At 41.5% G+C, this 20,039-nt stretch overlaps 1 long non-coding RNA gene across 1 annotated transcript; it reads right to left on the bottom strand.

The window, feature by feature from the left end:
* Nucleotides 1-369: 369 nt before the first annotated feature.
* LOC123001065 (uncharacterized) lies at nucleotides 370-19,875 on the bottom strand. The gene is made up of 3 exons (XR_006409591.2): nucleotides 19,798-19,875; nucleotides 18,357-18,434; nucleotides 370-503 (listed from the first exon to the last, which is right to left on the bottom strand). It is a non-coding gene; the product is annotated as an uncharacterized LOC123001065 (long non-coding RNA).
* Nucleotides 19,876-20,039: the final 164 nt, after the last annotated feature.

The raw sequence follows: 20,039 nt of genomic DNA, 5'->3' as shown, positions 1-20,039 counted from the left end.
TGCTTGGAAGACTTACATTAGCCTATGGTCAGGCAAACCATCTAAAACAAAGCCTATTTTAAAAATTTATTTATTTATTTATTTATTTATTTATTTATTCATTCATTCATTCATTCATTTATTCATTTATTATTTTAAAGCTTTATTCATTAGAAAGAGAGAGAAAGTGAGCGAGTGTGGGGCGAAGGGCAGAGGGAGACAGAGAGAGAAAATCCTAAGCAGACTCCCCACTCAGGTGAAGTCCCCACAGAAGGCTCGATCCCACCACCCATGAGCTCATGATCTGAGAGGAAACCAAGAGTCTGGCGCTCAACCGAGTCACCCAGAGGCCTCAACCCTATCTTATAATTAAGTATTGACGATCTCGTGTAAGTTATTGGATGCTGTACCGAACGTGAGAAACCGAGAGCTTGTCAGGTACAGGTTGCTCACCTGGTGCATGCGTGGCTGCCGTCGCTGCCGTCGCCCAGTGTCATGAGAGAGCATCTACAGCCTATCGCCAGCTGGGGAAAAGATCAGAATTCAGAATTCCAAATACAGCTTCTCCTGAATGCATACTGCTCTCACACCATTATGAAGTTGAATCATTGTAAGTTGGGGACCATCTGTATTTCATTTCATCGAACTTAAGATGCCACTGATTGGAAGATGTACCGTTATTTTAAGTCCGTTAAAAAAGAAGAAAAAAAAATCTGTTGATTAAGCTGTGACACGATATAAGATTCATTCCAATTTCAGAGTGTTAAGATGTGAAAATGAGCGCACATTTCAGAATCAATTATAAACGGCACTTCCTAAGTGTCTACTATTACCATGTTGACAAACATGATCTCAATGAATGTATATAAAGACCGAGTGACGCAGGTATCCTTGCTCTTACGTCACGGAGGAGCAAAGTGGGGCACAGTGACACTAATGACAGTGGCTAAAGATCACAGTGCTAGGAAGTGGAACAAGAGCTCCTAGCTCTTCTCAAACTTCTGCTCTTTATCAGTGACTCTCCAGTCAGGCTACATCTTGATAAATTGTGACCTTCTTGGGTGTGTCCAGCAGGGCGCCTGTTTTCGGCATGGGCATTTTTAATTTACGGCAAGCTTTATGGGGCCTCATCCTGCCCTAACTCAGATGGCTTAGCCACGAGGCACATTGAGACTTCATGAGCTTGGGAAGAGAGTAAAGGAAGGGCAGGGTTGGCCTGGGCCCAAAGGCGTTAGCTTAGCCAACATGCAACATCTGCAAAGCCAAAGCAAATAATGCAGAACTGACATAGCCAGGAATCCTTGCCCAAAGAGATCGTCTAATGGATAGGGTGGCCTAACAGGAGTTTCTGGTTGGTGGCAATGTTCAAAATCAGGTAAGGGGCCATGCATGTGCTCAAGATGGCTTATCTGCTTGTCTTAGAATCCAAGGGACAAGTTCCACCACCTGTGAGAATTTAGTGCACTGAAACTCAGGATAAGCCTCTAACCTGAGCAGGGAAATGGGAAGGTTGGACAGCCTGGAAGAAGCCCGGTTTTACAATCTGGACAATCTGGTAGAAGCCGGCGAGAACTATAGCTCCGTGGGTCTGCGGAAGCTCAGGGCTTAAAGGCAGGTCCACCAGATATTCCAGACACCAACTCCATGTGCTGGTCCTCTTCTCACTGTTGACTGGCCAGGGTCCAGCCTGGTTGCGTGACCTTAGGAGCTGAGGCCAAGCAGGAAGGGCTGGAGGAGGAGGGCCATCACGTTCCTCACTTGCAAGGGAAACCAGGTGATGCCGGCCCAGGCAACAGTGAGATGCAGGTTAGACAGTCGCATTCTTGCTATTCTTCTGCTAACACTTTGTGAGCCCTCCCTTTTGAGTTTAAGTCCCATTCAGGCTCTTATAAATTATGTGGCCATAGGACAAGTCAATTAACCCCTCCTATCCTCAGTTTGCTTTCTAGGAAAATGGAAATATTTAATTCATAGTTTGGTTGTGAGGATTAAGAAAGACCAAGTTATTACGAAGTTGGTCTTGGTATGAGTTAGCTCCTCCTCCTTCCAGCTCTCCAGGCCATGTATTAAATACCACTTGTACAATTAAGGCTTATCTACTCTCCTCTGACCTTAAGAAAGCAATAATGATAATAATTTATACATAGTCTACAGTTTGCTAAAAATTGTTCTATGCATTCATTACCCTATTACCTCAAATGATTTTTCCAACAATCCATTGAAATCCCTGGCAAAATACTATTTTTAAAAATTTCAGTTAGGGGCGCCTGGGTGGCTCATTAAACATCTGCCTTCGGCTCAGGCCATGATCCCAGAGTCCTGGGATTGAGCCCTGCATCAGTCTCCCTGCTCCGCTGGGAGCCTGCTTCTTCCTCTCCCACTCCTCCTGCTTGTGTTCCCTCTCTTGCTGGCTGTCTCTCTCTGTCAAATAAATAAATGAAATCTTTAAAAAATAAAAAATAAAATAAAAAAATAAAAATTTCAGTTAAATAGTAACACTTAACAGTAACGAAAATAAAATATTTTTTAAAATTCCCTACTGCAGAGAGGAAAGAAAAAACTTGACATTTTGGTGGGAAAGTCTAAACTTGTCTAAACTTGCCTGTGTAAAGCAGAGGAGAGATGTCAGGGAACAGATGATGGAAGACGGTTTGTTTATTTATTTCAAGTTTTTATTTAAGTTCTAGTTAGTTAACATATAGTGTAATACTGGTTTCAGGAATAGAATTCAGTGTTTCATCACTTACATACAACACCCAGTGCTCATTACAACAAGTACCCTCTTTAATCTCCATCACCCATCTGGCCCATCCTCCACCCACCTCCCACCGTCAACCCTCAGTTTGTTCTCTATTATGCAGAGTCTCTTACGGTTTGCCTCTCTCCCTCTCTCTTTTTTTTCTTCCCTTACGTTCATCTGTTTTGTTTCTTAAATTCAACATATGAGTGAAATCATTTGCTAATTGTCTTTCTCTGACTGATTTGTTTCGCTTAGCATAATACACGCTAGCTCCATGATTCTAGGAATGTAAGAGTCACTAACTTTTAAATGATTGTTTGAGTAATATTAATAAAAATCTTTTTGGGTACATGTTCAGATGCCAAATGATTCTTGACTGTTTAAAAAGTGGTTCTCCTTAGTTTCTAGAGAGGGATTTTACCTTATATGTCTAATATCCCTGAAAGAGTTTCTGCCCGAGAAGTATTAATTGTATTCAATAGCAACAGAATACTAAAATGACTTTTTTTTTTTAAATATTTTATTTATTTATTCGACAGAGATAGAGACAGCCAGCGAGAGAGGGAACACAAGCAGGGGGAGCGGGAGAGGAAGAAGCAGGCTCATAGCGGAGGAGCCTGATGTGGGGCTCGATCCCATAACGCTGGGATCACGCCCTGAGCCGAAGGCAGACGCTTAACCGCTGTGCCACCCAGGCGCCCCCTAAAATGCCTTTTAACAAGAAAGTTCTTGATTGCTTGTGAAGTGCTGTGGGCTATTTCCATTCTAAACGACTGAAGCATACACTTATGGAAAAGCAAAGTACACCTAACACAAAATCTGGTTGAGAGCAGAGCTCTGAGGAAATGAGACATTTGACAGGTAAACATTTGTCTTTGGGGTGAGACTTCCGTTTGTTTGAGAACGGACCACTTGAATGAATCCTTTTAGTAATGTATCTATAAGGCAAACACCTATTCATTTCTCTTAGGGAGGCCTAGCAAGTAGGAATAATAACCCCAAATGCAAAACCTTCAGAGTAACCTATTGTGTTCTGTTTAACAATGTAAGCGTAGTATCTTAGCAAGTTAATGAAAACAAATTTTCCTAAATCTGCATTTAGACTGTCCTGGTTGCCTGGAAACGATGTGTTGGTAGAGTTAGGTGTATTTTTGTCCAAGCAGCGTTCATACAAGACCAGGAGCCATCAAAGTCATACAGGCCTGGACCTCCTTTCAGCTCAGGGCCAACGGAAGCCTGTGATGTAGATACAGACCAGCTTGAAGCAGCACCAGAGGGACTGGACAGCTGGTTTCCTATCCAGGAGTTAAGATGGATAACTTTGATTTGGGGGCAAAGTTTGGGGATTCCCCTGATTGTGCCAGCTACGACTTTGAGCGGAGGGTCGCAGCACCCGGAGGGAAATGGACGCCCATGCACCTGCCATCCTGGAGGTGGCAAAGAGAAGGGCCTCAGCCTGGGGAGAGAGGCTTCCCATCTTCCCCGGCGGCAAAAAGGGGACTGAGTTTGGATGCTGGAATATGAAGGTGCCTGAAAATTCCTGTGGATGGGGTGCAGCTGGCCCCGACCCCCAGTGGGCAAAGACCTGTGGGGGCTGGGCAGTGATAGTCAACTGGTGTTTGGGCTGTGACTCTCAGAGCAGCGGCCTGGAGCCCTAGCTGTGGGCTACCTTCTCCATGTATTTCCATTCTCCCTGCTCTTTCAGCAAAGCCTTGTTTAAAGGGACTGCTTCTTCTAAGCTGCGCCTCGAGGCATCAGTGGAGGCAGACGTGAGACTGGGAAAGCAGAAACGGCCTGGAGGGGCAGGTGGAGAGTGAGCAGAGGCCCTGTGCATAAAGTAGACCGATCATCTGGAGAGCGCGTCTGGCTGCGGGAGCCCGAGCGTCTGTGAAACACATCTTTATTCCTCACGTTTTCACTTCTCTCTTTGAGGGGTAGCCCAGTGAAAGAGGAGACTTTCTACTATCATAGACATGTGTGTCAGGGTTATTTGGGCATAGAAGAGAAGGCTGACCCCTGAGAACTGGAGAATTTAGGAGAATATTTGAGTTGTGCAGTCTTAAACACCCAACTCGGGATCTTCATCAGGCCCTGTCAGCCTGGTGTCTGGGTTCAGCATCTTTCTGAGTGTTCCTTTAGCACCCTGGGTGCTAATATACAAATAAATTAAAATCATTAACATTTGAGTGCTCATGTCGTGCCAAACAGTGAGTTAAGGGCTTAAATGGCTTATCTCGTTCAGTACTTTGGTATGCCCACTTTTCAGAGGGGGAAACTGAAACTTGGAGAAGTTATGTGATTTGCCTCAAGTCCCACAGCTAAGCATTCACAGAGTCAGGGTGTGAACCCCGATGGCCTGTCCCAGAACCCACGCAGCCAGGGATTAAAATGTACTCCTTTTATTCCTCCCTTCGTTTGTTTAAGGAAAATGCAAATTTCCTTAGGCTAGTATCTGTTTTTTAAATCTCTGTCTCCCTATCTTTTAGCATAGTGCTAGCTACATAATAAATGTTTGGCAAATGTTTATGGAAGGATGAATGGATGACAGAGCCTGAGGAGCAAAAGTCTGAGAAAACATACTCGAGGCTCTTCTTACAGTTTCTGAATGAATACAGCAGTGTGCTCCCCTCTGCTCTTGGCACATAATACCCGCTCGATAAACGTTAGCTATTATTACCCTTATTGGAAACAAAAATACATTTAAAAAACATTTATTTTTGCACAGGAATGCATCAGACACCTTAGTTTTTCCACAACTTCCTTTACTTTGCTTATTTCTCTACCGTCTTAGAACAAAGTGAGCATTTAGCTTCTGTGCAGTATTCTGAATGTAAAGGAGTTAAATATCATTTTTGATAGACTTTTCCCCTGAAATGTTATCTGTGTTTGCCTGAAATATGAATACAGTTAAGCAGAAAAGAGAGCTGCTGCAAGTTCAATTTAAGTGATCTGCAGCATAAGAATGTGAGAATACAGATGACATGGAATGTAAAAGAGTTTCTTATCGTAGGCTGCCAGCCACCACAGCCCGAGGACAAAAGCCAGCTGCCGGGTTAGAGGAATATTGTGATTTTAGTATAAAACAAAATTCAAGTTTTCTCACTTTTGCCTTTATCATCAATCCATTCCCATTATTCTTGCTACAGAAGTATCTAAATTGATTTCACTTTAAAAATCTTATAAATAGAAAATGGTACTATGGTGCCAAATTATGTATGGCATTGGGATATCCTGTTGCAGGTGTCTTTGCAGAGGTAGGTAGGGAGGTTGAATGAGTTTTATTACTTTTGTTGTTACTATTATTATTATTATTATTAATCTTTTACCCATTTGTGGCAGAATCTGCTAGCTGCACACCTCAATAGCCATTTTCTCTCATCCTCAATAACATAACCCTGCATTTAGATGGGGACAATATACTCACTGAAAGTCTTCTTTGCAACTAGGTGTCCAATGGGATCCTGTGATGAAATTCTGCTCAATGATACCTAAGTGGAAGTGTTGTGAGTTATTTCTGGAAAATCTCATTAAAAGGGAGGGAGTAGACCCTTCTTTTCCTCTTCTTTCTTCCTGTAGCTTGAAGTGCGAATATAATGGCTGGAGCTCCAGCAGCTAGCTTGGACCATGAGGAGACTTTGCACACAGAAGCCATGAATCTCAAAGAGGCTACAAGGAAAGATACTGGGTCTCTAACACTATGTAGACTCCATACTAGCCTTGAATGGCCAATATCTGGTCACTACATGACAAAGATGCAAAATTGTATCTCTTTTCCACTGTCAGTCTGGATCTTCCTGTTTTTATGCAGCCAAGCCCAATTCTAATAAATATTCAAAGAAAGTAACAGAAACTTTTCAAGAAAACTTTCTCTGTATTTCTCTCAGTGTATTAAAGTACTTCGATGGTGTTGGGTTTTGTTGCTCTTCATCTCCAGCTTTTTAGTCCTATTGTTCCTCCTTCGATAATCTTTTAGGCTTCCTTTAAGATGTCAGCTGCTTTGAGGACCCTTATTGCTATACTCCTATTTTCAGTGTCTCTGTATGGGTCTTATAATTTCCTCCATTCTCATTTCTCTCTTCGCTGAAATCCTCATGAGGCCCCAGCATAAAATTACACTTACATCAATGAGCATAGACGTGTCTCATTAATTCAGAGGGTAGGAACTTGTGAAAACAATTGCTCTAAGTGATTTTTTCTTTAATAGGATTTGTGGAAACTAATTTTTAGATAGTGTGTCTATGATGATAGATTAGCAAACACTGAGTTGAACACAGACAGTCGTGATTTCAACCAAGCATTTGATAGTTTCCGCTGAGACGCAGAGATTGAAAAAAACAAAAAACAAAGAACTCCAGCTAAGGTTTGACTCCCAGCTCTGACTGTTAATAGCTGTATGAACTTGGAAAAGATACCTAAACTTCTTGAGTCTCATTTTCCTTATCTATAAAGTTGTGATCAAGATGAAAAGAGCCAATGCACGTGTAAAAACAATGTTTTTGTTAGTTTTAATGTACTTTTTTGTACTTTAATGTCCTTTAATGTAACGAGTTTGGATCAGTGGAAAGAAATCTGGGTCCAGAACTAAGGGTGCACATACTAGCTGTGCAATTTTGGCCAAATTAGTTAATATCTCTGAGCCTCAGTTTTCTTATCTGTAAAATGGGGAAATTAATAGTATTGCCTTGCGGGGCTGTTGTGAGGATTACAGAAAATAATGTATATGGAGATTCTGAGAGAGTACATGGTACTCAGAAAATGATAAATACTAGTATTCTTGTGGTTGTTACTGCTATTCCTACAAGAGGGTTCTATCCACTAGTGTCGACCAACACTGGCTATACCAAATGCATTTTCCCAGCTCACCTGACCCCTAACGCCTCAGGGTTGTCTCTCCCGCCATAGCCGCTGTGGTGAAGGACTCTCTGTGGGTCCTTGCATTTCTTTTACCTGAGACGAATGCCCAAAATCTCTGGTCCCTCTTACCTTTCCAGATTTGTAGTTTCCCTAGGGGTTGCTAAAGAGGCCACAAGCTGGGTGTTTAGGGAAATCAATTCCTCATGGAACAAACTTTGGTTAGTGAAAAGAAGAAGTCAGGACAGAGCTAGCAGATACATTCCTTCTCCATTTTCCCCCCTACCATAGACTGTTGTCAGTCATAGTTTCTCCATTTAATCTGTGCAGGCATACCCTGCGTGGTCGAATTGCAACACCAGTCAAGCAATCGCTTGCTATAGAAGAGTAGCCAGCATGGTCAGTGCATTACTGTGCTACCTCTGATCCTCCTCTGACTCACTTGTCTTTCCTTTCACTCTTGCTGCCCTGGGACTGCACCTGCCAAGAAAGTCTTGCTGCGGAATCATCTTTCCTAGGGAACTCAGACTAACATACTAACTTTCGGGCAGTGACTTGAGATAGAAGCTGAGTCCCTACCTTCTGGGAGCTTACAGTTTAGGCCAAGAGACAGATAGAGAAAGCATGAACCACAGTACAAAGCCATGCATGAGGACAACATACAGTCTCATCTTTGAGATCTCCCAAACTTGGGTAGTTGTCTCTAGTTCTGGTTATTATTATTATTTTTTGTGCCAATTGAAACATCTTGATTTTTTTTGCTCGAATTTGCTTGCAATGTTGCTCTTAGTCCTCTGAGATCTATTCAAGCTCCTCACCTTATGTAGAGGCCAGCATTTTCCTTGGGATTTCAATAATAGATTTTGAATGTGTTCAGGTCGCTGTAGGCATTTTGCTTTGGAAAATATAGCATTCAGTTTTTCTTTAATAATAGCATTTTGTCATCGTTCCCTTTTCCTAAAATCAAATTACTGTCAGAATTTTATTTTTGCCTTCTCCCTCCAGTCAGATAATTGAATGTAATGATGTTGTTTACCCATAGATACTGTCTAGACTAATTTTTTGCCTGCTTTTTTGAAACTAATTTAGCAGACTCTGCAGCCTAGCTAGCTACCTACAAGATACCATAATGGGTGTTTTGGGCTTAGGCTTTAATATTTCTGCACATTATTGTCTCTAAGTGAGGACAAAAACGTGACTGAATTTGAAAAGTGCCAGAAATTTGCTTTAGTTGACTAAAGGTAGAAGATAAAACCTGTTATGGGGCAATCTCTTCGTTTTGGGGGGATTACATTAGTGAGTTGTCTTGTTCTTGTGGATATAAATTAAGTCTATGAATTAAATATTGCCACTTAAATGATCTCAAACTTGATGCAATACTGCTAATTTTTATTTCGTAACATTTCTGAGGGTCAGGAATTCAGGAGCAGCTCAGTTGAGTGGTTCTGCCTTGGAGTCTTTTGGAAGTTTTCAGTTCAGATGTTGGCCAGGGTTGCCGTCCTCAGAAGGCTTGACTGGAGCTGGACGATTCACTTCCAAGGCGGCTCACTCAGACAGCTGGCAAGTCAATGCTGGCTGTTGGCAGGAGACCTGAGTTCCTCACCACTTGCATCTTCCATGGGGCTGCATTGATGTCATCGTGACTGGGTGGCTGGTTTCCCCAGGGTGAGTAATCCAAGAGAAAACATGGAAGTGGCATTGTTTTTCGTTTTTGTTTAAATTTTTTTTTTAATCGGGGAGCCTTGAAAGTCACACACTGTCACTTGTACCATATTCTATTGGTGACCCAGACCAACCCTCATAGTCCGTGGGAGGGGACTACCCGGAGCACGCACCCCAGAAGAGAACCAGTAAGGAACTATTCTAGAGATGGACTGCCACGTTAGGTAGCACTGTTTATTTTTCTGGAAAGCCTTTTAACTGTGGAATAGCCCAAATGAAAATATGTCAGACTTGCTTTAATAATAATATTCTAAAAACCTGACCTGATGGGGGGTCGGCATGCAACTCTGTAAAGATTAATTTTTTAAAGATTTTATTTATTCACTTTGACAGAGAGAGAGAGCACAAGCAGGGGGAGCGGCAGGCAGAGGGAGAGGGAGAAGCAGGCTTCCCACTGAGCAGGGAGCCCGATGCAGGACTCAATCCCAGGACCCTGGGATCATGACCTGAGCCGAAGGCAGATGTTTAACTGACTGAGCCACCCAGGCGTCCCTCTGCAAAGATTAATTTGATGTCAAGTGATTTTTCTGCCTTCTCTGCTGCAGAAAGCACAAGATGAAGACCAAAAAAAAAAAAAAAAAAAGAGCAAGAGAGAGCGAGCTGTCCATTGGAAGACTTATAAGTGTGGGGTAAAACCTTAACCTTAAGTTCTCTCCAGTTAAAACCTTAGTAACTCAAAGTTCCTGGGATTCACCCTTCTGGCAAAGTTCCCCACAGAAACGTCTGTGATTCTCCCGAGGAGGCCTGGCTTCCCACGCACCCATAAACCAGCCCATTGGGAATAAGCTTCACAGGACCCTGCTTTGTTCTCCCTCCTCCCCACCAGCTTCTCAGAGGCCCTCTCTGCAGCCTCCACTTTGGGATTCCTGTCCCAGGCCAGGGGAAGGAGGAATGGTCCGGAGAGGGCCTCTTGCGCCCCACTGCGTTGCCGGGGCCCTGCTGCCTCACAGCCTGTCCCTCTGACCAGCACTGAGTCTTTCATCCAAACAGGTCCTCTTTGCCTCGGAGTAACTCTCTCCCAAGAACACACAAGGACAAGCAGCAGTTTTCCTTTTCAGCACTCTGCGTCTTGAATATAACTAACCTTCCACCTTGTATTTCCAGGCTGCTACTTCCGCCCCGTGGTTTACATAGTCTGCTGGGTTCTCCCTCTCCTGCCGAGTGTCTTCCCCCAGATGGGCTGTCAGAGCTAAGCAAATCTGTCAACACTGGACGTGTGGCATAGCACAAGGTTGTGATCAAAACTGATCGCAAGTATTAAAAACTTAAGCTGTCCTCTTCTAGCTCAGCTTTAACAAGTGCTAAACATCCATGCCAAGGTTGTTTGGACTTTTGCCAGATCCTCTGCACTTCGAGCATCCTTGTGATGCCCCACGTACGGCACCATTTACAGCAGGCGCTGGCCTCTTGTCTAGATATTTTATGCGTAAGTGCTAAATTAATCGAGCTTCGTGTCTTGGCTTTGTCAAGTCTCCTGGGCCGGGGCCCTGGGAATCCCACCTATCTTCTGGGAATTCTGCCTCCGAGGTGCCATCCACATCCATCTGCTCCTTCTTTCCACTGCCACTGACTTGGGTCAAGCCCTCATCACGTCTTTCACCGATCGCTCCAATCAATATGCAAACTTGGCTTCCCCTGTTTAAATTCATCCTCATCTCTGCTGCTGGGATCATCTTTCTCCTGCTTGAAGTCCCTTCATGGGTCTCCTCACAGGTTCTGGGATCAAATTCAAGTTACAAGAGAGCCCACAGATTTTTGCCTGCCTCTCTGACCTCATTTCCATCATCCCTCCTCCTGTGCTTGTTGGCAGCCATTCACCTTGCAATTACCTTAAATTTACACTGTTTAATGCCCTATGCTTTTGCAAATATTATTCCTCTGCCTTATGTGCATTTCCTACTCAGACTTCAAGACCTAGGGTGGGTGTCGTCTCCTGTAAGACCCGTTTCTGTTCTGAGCTAGATGCCTCTCCCATGTGCCACATGGCTCTTCTACCTGTCTTTCTCCGTGTGAGATGAAGCATGCATTGCACTTAAAGTTACAGGTTCTAGAGCCAGAGTAAATGGGTTTAATCACATTTCTTTTATTACTAGCTATGTGACCTCTGGCAAGTTTCTTAGCCTATTTAATGCCTCAGTTTTCCTGACTGTAAAATGTTAATGGTGCCTCATGTGGTGGTCTTGGGCTTTTTGTGCTGAGTTGATATAGATGGAGTATTTGGAATAATGTCTAGGTTTAATGCTGTCAGCTGTTCCCAATAATTTATTTTAGTTTCAGTTTGTTCCATACAATTCTAAGCTTTTAAAGGCATGGACCTTGTCTTTGTTTTCTCAGTATCTATTGTGAAGAAGGCATTTCTGTGAACATATAAATGAACTATAAGTGGTACATGCAACGTATTCCACTTGATGGTACTTTTCTATTCTCCAGTAATTTCCATCACATTTAGTTCATATACGAACAAGCTAGCAGTGTGCCCAGCAAGACTTTAAATAATTATAGTGACAGCATATGTTTATATGAGATTACATTATTCAGTTCCAAAGCAAGGTTTCTAAACTCAGAAATAAGTTTAGATATCTTATCTAACGATAAGGATATCTAAGGATAATCTAGAAAGATAATCTAAGTTTGCTAGAATTTTATTATTTGGATAATTTGTATTCTAAAATCGGCACTATTCTTTCTTGGTGGTGTAAGACATCTTTTATGATACTGTATATCACTAGGTTCAAATGACCACAGAATTTGTATGTTGGTCATGTTGGCTTAGTTGGAAATTCTCTTTCCTATCTTCTTTTTTTTTTTTTTTAAGATTTTTTTTATTTTATTTATTCATTCGACAGAGAGAGAGACAGCCAGCGAGAGAAGGAACACAAGCAGGGGGAGTGGGAGAGGAAGAAGCAGGCTCATAGCGAAAGAGCCTGATGTGGGGCTCGATCCCAGAACGCTGGGACCACGCCCTGAGCTGAAGGCAGATGCTTAACCACTGTGCCACCCAGGCGCCCCTATCTTCTTTTTTTTTTTAAATAAAGATTTCATTTATTTATTTGACAGAGACAGCCAGCGAGAGAGGGAACACAAGCAAGGGGGAGTGGGAGAGGAAGAAGCAGGCTCCCAGCAGAGCAGGGATGCGGGGCCCTGAGCTGAAGGCAGACACTTAACGACTGAGCCACCCAGGCGCCCCTCTTTCCTATCTTCTTTGAATCTCTTACTATTTTTGTATTTTAAGTAGTATTTGAAAATCCATCAGGTGTCCAATAGACTAACAGCAAGCAAGCTCTGGCCATCTGCATTACGCATCCCTGAGAAAGGGTTGCTAAACAGCATGAGATTTCATTTCACAAAAACATCTTCTGGTAAATACATGAGACATTCATCATCCTCCATTTATAGAGTATTACGTTTTTATTTAATAAGTGTAGAATCATTTTGAGACTAACCACATTGTTTAGCTGTCAGTAATCATCTGGATGTCTACAGTAGAATTAGATTTGACTATGAATGATAGAAACCCAAAATAATACTGGCTGAAACAAGTTTGAAATTTCTTTCTCTCTCCTGTAAACATAGGCAGTCCTGGGCTGCATGGCAGTTCAGTCCTCAGAGACCAAAGCTCTTTTACTTTGTTGCTCTATCATCCTCAACATACAGGTTTCAACTCCTAGTTTACGGTGGTGGCTCCAGCTCCAGCTCCAGCTTTCACATCCTCAGTCCAGTCAGCAGGAAAGAGGAAAAGGGAAAAAAGTACTTTGCTGGTATTGAAGGAAACTTTTCGGAAGTTGTAAATACTTTCCATTGATCTGCACTTGTTTACATGGCCACGACTGGTCAAAGGAAGGGTTGGAAATGAAGCCTTTGTCCTGGCTGGCCATGAGCTCAGCTAAAAATTGGGGTCCTATTTCTGAGAAGGGGTAGATACATATTAGAGGATGACAATCAGTGTGTACCACTTTTTGTCTTCCTGTCATTTAACTGTCTCAGGTAACTAGGTCCAAGACTGAAGAAATGGTGAAATGGTCTTATTGATGTCAAAATTATGCATTGAGATATTTTTGACCCTTTCTTAATGTGTTAGCTAGTGTGAGACTATTTTCAAATTTTAGAAGCTATGTTGACTTTATGAATTGATTCCAAAATTAAAAAAATATATATACATATATAAATATTGTTGCAAATAACTTTCTCATAAAGGAGCAATAAAAATATTAAGTGGCATATAACACAAAATGAAAAAGTAGACAAAGTGGATTTCATAATAACTGAAGTGTATCAAAGGATACTATCAACAGACTGAAGAGACAACCCATGGAATGGGAGAAAAGCATTTACAAATCATATGTCCGGGAAGGGATTAATATCCAGAATATATAAAGAACTCCTTCAACTCAACAACAACAAAAGCCAATTTAAAAATGGGCAGAAGACATTTATCTAAAGAAAAAGTACAGGGGCTCCTGGGTGGCTCAGTTGGTTAAGCATCTGCCTTTAATTCAGGTCATGATCCCAGGGTTCTGGGAATAAGCCCTGTGTTGTGTTCCCTGCTCTGCCCCTCCTCCCACTATGTCCTCTGTCTCTCTCTTAAATAAATAAAAAAACCTTAAAAAAAAGGAAAAAAATACAAATGGCCAGTGAGCACATGAAAAAGATGCTTAACATCGCTTATCATTGAAGAAATGCAAATCAAAACCACTTTATATCCATTAGGATGACTATAATATATAATACATATATAACACAGTAAACAGAAAATAACAAATGTTGATGAGGGTGTGGAGACACTGGACCTCTTGTGCATTGCTGGTGAGACTGTAAAATGGAGCAGTCACTGTGAGAAAATGGTATGGTGGTTTCTCAAAAAAGTTAAAAATAGAATTACCACATGATCCAGCAATTTCATGTCTGGGTATATACCTGAAACTCTGGGGATATACCTGAAAGAACTGAAAGCAGGGACTCAAAGAGACATTTGCACATCGATGGTTGTAATGGCATTGTTTTCAATAGCTAAAAGGTAGAAGCAACCCAAGGGATTACCAATGCAAGAATGGATAAACCAAATGTGATAAACGCATACATTGGAATATTATTCAACCTTAAAAGAAAGGCAGTTCTGACATGGGTTACAATGGATGAACCCTGAAGACATTTTGCTGAGTAAAAGAAGCCAATCACAAGAGGACAGATACTGTTGAATTCCACTTATACTAAGTTCCTAGAGTCACCAAATTCCTGGAGAGAGATAGCAGAATGGTACTTGCAAGGGGCAGGGGAGGGGGGAATGTGGAGTTATTGTTTAATGTTTATGAAGTTTCAGTTTGGGAAGATGAAGAAGTGCTAGAGATGCCTGGTGGTGCTGGCTACCTACCAATGAGAATGGACTTACTGTGACTGTACACTTGAAAGTGACTAAAATGGCAAGTTTTGTATTATACAGATTTGACCACAATAAAAAAAATGGTTAAAACGTATTGAAAATGTGGGTAGTTTTACAAACACGCATTTATGTGATCTGACTTGAAACTCATGCCAGAGAGTTTTACCAAGAATCTTGATCCTATTTTGAAATTCTATTAAAATATTTCAAAAACAGAAGTAGAGAATAACATATAAAGAAACTTCTAGTTCCCTTAACCCATTGGTAACACCTCAATTTATAATAAGACTGTTTTTGTGAATGGTTATTCCACTGCCCCAATTGTTGAGCACCATTTGTAGGGACAATCCTTACTGCCATGATCTGAAAAGCCAACTATGAACTTTTCATATTTGTAAGCTTTTATACAGACATGTGTGTCCCAAGAAAAGCCTTAGAAAACCTGCCTTATCACAAACTCTGCAAAAGAAGCACACTGTATAGACCACAGGTGGAGACTTTTTCCTGTAAAGAGCCAGACAATAAATATTTTAGGCTTTGTGGGCCACATTAGGCTTGGTGAATATTCTTGTTTTTTTTCTTTTAAAATATGCCCATAAAAATTTAAAAACCTTCTCAGCCTGCAGGACCATACCAAAAAAAGCTGTTTCCAGACTTGGACAATGGCTATAATTTCTTGACCCCTAATAGACTTTTGAGGTCCTTCTGGGGCCAACCCACAGCAGCGTGGCAGTTGTGAGCAACTATATAATCACGGTCAGCCCATTTTTAGCTGGCAACCTCTGTCTGGGCCCAATTCAAATAAGGTAGTTCCAAGTCTGATTATATCAATGCATGTGTATAAAATACCCACTTAAAATTTCTTAGCCATTTTTTATTGCGGTAAAATCTTATTGTGGTATTCATGGACGTGGAATCCGATGGACCCATCTGCAACTCTGAGAAGGAAGCATTTAGAAGGGAGCAACCCAGGAGAAACAGAGTAGGTCCTAAGAGTGACACACCTAGAAGAGTCTCAGTTCCCATCCTAGTGTTTACATACAAGAAACCCCTTTTTCTTGAAGAAATGTAAGTGTTATGTTCCTTGTAACCGAAAGAATCTAAAATGCTCTCATTTACTGCAAATGCCAATTGGTACAAACACTTTGTAAGACAGTCTGGTTAATATCTACTAAGTTGAACATGAGCATGTCAATGACCCAGCAATTCCACGGTTGGTATTTTACCTACAGAAATTCTTGTGCATTTGTACCAGAAGATACATGTGCAAGAATGCTCACAGCAGACAATACGTGCCCACAGAGGATGCCGTTAACCTGGTCAAATCTCAACTCTGCCACTGACACAGGTGTGTGACCCCAGAAAAGTAGATTATTTCTCTGTACCTCATTTTCTTTATCTGTAGGAGGGGAGAATTATTTAATCATCACAAGGTTGTAGGGATTCAATAAGTTAATTTATGTAAAATGCTGTGCTGATAGCAAATGCTCTAGTAGTCTTAGCTGTGGTTGGGACTCATCATTATAGCAGCATTGCTCGTAATAGGAAAAACTGAAAACAACACATCCATCGAGAGAGGGCGGATAAACGAACTGCGGTATATTCACGCTACGGAATATTATACAGCCTAGGAGTGAAAAGAACGAACTAGAGCTATCTATATGAACAGGTCTAAATCTTAGAAACAATTTTGAGAGAAAAAGGCAGGCACAGAAAAACACAGATACTATACCCCCATGTTACAAAATAAGCAAAATTCAACTTATTATGTAGAGGCACTCATAAAAATACACAGAGAAGCAAGGGAATGGGAAAGAGAAACTTAAGATAGTGAGTAGGGAAATGGACTGGGAGACACCTAGAGTATTTTGTCAACAAAACACTGACATCATTAAAAAAAAAAGTTTATAAGCTGAGTAGTAGGTTCCTGGGTGTTGGTCTCATTACGCTACAAATGTAGAACAGTAAATCCCAGTGAACCAAACCTAAATGTGACGATCAATTAAATGTAAGATAAAATTTACATGGTATGAACCGAATTTGTTGAAAATCAGGAGATAAGAATTAAAACAAAGGAAATCGTAAACATGCTGTATAGAGATTTGTTAAGAACTAAATTGGTTGGATGGAGTTTGCTCTAGAAAATACTTTCTTGATAAAAATCTATCAGTGCTGATATACTCCTGATTAAAATGTTTGTCTTTGTAAATCAAAGTCAGTGTGACCTGGGGGCCAGCATAGCTAGCTTCAATCATCCTATACATAGTTAACGATACCTTACCAATACAATAAGCATTGAATTTATATAGTGAGATTTACACACTCAAAGGAAAAACAAGAGTTCTGGGTGGGACTTCAGCAGGGGGCAGGTGTCAGGTGTCAGGAAAACCTAACTAGCCAGGTCATTAAAAAGTAAAATTGCAAGAGAGTAATTCTTCCCTAGAAATAAGAGGGATAGGGGAAAATACCAGGAAATACCACTATGTTATAAAAAAGAAGAGGGAATTCCAGTGTGAAGTGATCGTTTGGGTAGTAAGGTTGATTTACTTTCCCCAAGATTTAATTACGCTGGTACATGGAGTTTAGGAGTGGACATATCTTTGGACAGCTTCACTTCCAAAAGCCACTGCATACTTAGCTAGTTTCCCAGGCAACAGCAGGTACACTGCCTTCTGGATATCTTCAGGGGTGAGGGTACAGCGATTTCTGAAACACATCAGGCTGCAGGCTTCCATAGAAATGCGCTCAAAGATGTCATTGATCAGGGTGTTCATGACGTCCAAGGTACGAGATGATATGCCCCTCTGGGGAACCACTTCCTTTAGGACCCTGTTAATGTAGAGTGAATAATTTCTATGGCCAAAATCAGTGCTGGAATGTGATTTCTTTTTGGAGATTGGGCTTCGATGTCCTCTGGAGCACTTGTTCTTTTTGGTGATGGATCTGGCCATTGTAGATGTTGTGCTTCTTAGCAGAGTGGAGAGGAGAAGGGCCTAAAGGTGGGGGGAGGGGAGCTCTCATATATATATATATACAGGCATGCAACAATCAGCCTTTTGGGGCTTCTCTTTGATTGGAGGTTACTCTTCCTATGTCACAATCACCTAGCAACAGCACTGATTTGTTGTTATGGGAAAAATCTTGTTGGTTGGCCAACCTAAAGCTTTCCTAAGAGGATAGAGTGTTGTAGAAGGATTGAGGTTGGCTTCAGGGCGGAAGAAAATGCTCATTTTTCTTACTTTATTTCTTGGCAGTTTGCAAGCATAACATACAATATTTTCAGAATTGGACAAATATCACTTTGGGGGGTTGGTAGCAGGAACACAAAGGGAAAAGTACCATAAGCCTTTTATGGGGAAATCTCTGTTTATAAGAGTTTTCATAAGGTCATTTTACAAGCAAATGAACAATAAGCCATTAAATATCTTGAAGTGATTGTTTTATAATAAAAGTAAAAATGTATGGCTGGTCTGCTTTTAAAAATTAATTAAAAAATGAATTCCACTTAAAACGAATCCAAACCACCAGCTCCTTATGAACAACTATGTAGAAAAGGAGAATAAAACAAAAACTGCCCAATTTTACTGTTGAAATTATTTTATGTGAACTCTGTGCATTCAATTTTTATAATGATATTAATATCACTCTTGAAAATTCCACATATTTCATTACATGGTTGCTTTTTACCTGATACTGTAGTTCTTCTGTCATTATTACCCAGAAGTGTAGGGTCACTCTTGCTCATGTGTTATGTTGATATTCATGCTGGAAAAAAAAAAATCTCCATTACCTTCTTAATCAAATTCAGCCCTGGATAAAATAAAAAATAAGCAGAAGATGGGGTGCCTGGGTGGCTCAGTCATTAAGTGTCTGCCTTCAGCTCAGGTCATGATCCTGGTGTTCTGGGATCGAGCCCCGCATCGGGCTCCCTGCTCAGTGGGAGGCCTGCTTCTCTCTCTCCCACTCGCCTTGCTTGTGTTCCCTCTCTCCCTGCATCTCTCTCTGTCAAATAAATAAATAAAAAATCTTAAAAAAAAAAAAAAGCAGAAGCAACTATAAAGATCACAACTCCCAGGCATGTCAATAGTTCACCATGGCCACAGCTATTCATGCTACCATGAAAAATCCTTCCCTGAGAGCGGCTTCACAGATAAGACAGGCTGGGCTGTGTGTCATTTCTGGAATGCTGTGTGTAATTCCTCCCCTTTTCCTGTCACTTAAGAAAGCAGATGTGAAATAAGGTGAGTAGGAAGAATGTTATTACAGGGAAAACTCTCAACAGGTCCTAAGTTCTGAAGACTACAGGCATCATTTGTGAACGCCTGTACTGTATTTATTACTAGCAGCACACCTCACACTGTGTGTCGTACTGAGTTGGAGGTGGTTGCTTCCACGCACGCTTGGTGGTGATGGATATTTAGTCAGCTCTTGCTAATTTTGTTTTCAGGATTGCTCTAGATATAATTACTTAGTTAGCTTAATTACAGCCCAGCTTTATTTGTGATCATTTAGAAGAAGCTCTCAGGTGGAGAACGTTCGCTTCCTATTCTTCATGTACCCACGTTGAAGAGCTTTTACTAGTACAGCGCTCCTGGCCTCTCTCTGCCCCTCACTTCCTCCTCCCTGGGACAGCCGTCCCTGGAATCACTGAGGCAGGGGGAAGGTGGGTAAGCCTATCTCAGGCCCTTCGGGGCTCTTGTTGGGATCTGACGGTGGGCAGCTCTGCTCTTGGGGCTGGATCACTTTCACTAGCTGGCCTTAACTCAGTAGGTCATTTTGCTTCATTCAGAGGTTCTATAAAAGAAAGCCTATTGTTGCCCCACACATAAGGACTATCCTCCAAAAGTTCATCCGTAATAAAGCTGACATTCTGATTCCTGTCTTTCTAATCCGTATGACTCTCAGTTGGTTCTGTGCCTGTGTGAGGAGAGGGAGGGTGCAATACATTATAGAAGTTAAAAGAAAAAGGCTTTCAAGACAAAACAGCAAGCTGTATGCTAAAATACTGACGATCAGAAAGTTCAGAAAATGAGGAATACTGATTCTATAACATTTCTGGCTACTTTAGGGTTAACCCCAATTCCCTTTTAAAATTTAATGAATCATTCTAAAATATGTATGAGCTCACCACTGATATGCTGGTTTTTCTTTTCCTTCTCTCTTCCTCCTCCTCCAGACAGTCTGGAACAAGGGACAGACACTGTTTAGTGTAATGACCTTCAGGAGATGCCTGTTGGATTATCAATTTGGACAATGGAGCAAATCTGATTATTCTGCATCTATCTGCCCTGGGAATGAGCACAGTGAAGCCCTTGGTCTGTCCCCTTCTCCTCTGCACTCCCCCTCAAGGTTGTTGTGTTAGAACAAAAC

The sequence above is a fragment of the Ursus arctos genome, unplaced genomic scaffold (genome assembly GCF_023065955.2).
Source record: "Ursus arctos isolate Adak ecotype North America unplaced genomic scaffold, UrsArc2.0 scaffold_5, whole genome shotgun sequence".
Lineage (NCBI taxonomy): Eukaryota > Metazoa > Chordata > Mammalia > Carnivora > Ursidae > Ursus > Ursus arctos.
The sequence above is the reverse complement of the archived record's forward strand: the minus strand, read 5'-3'. Positions and strand labels throughout refer to the sequence as shown.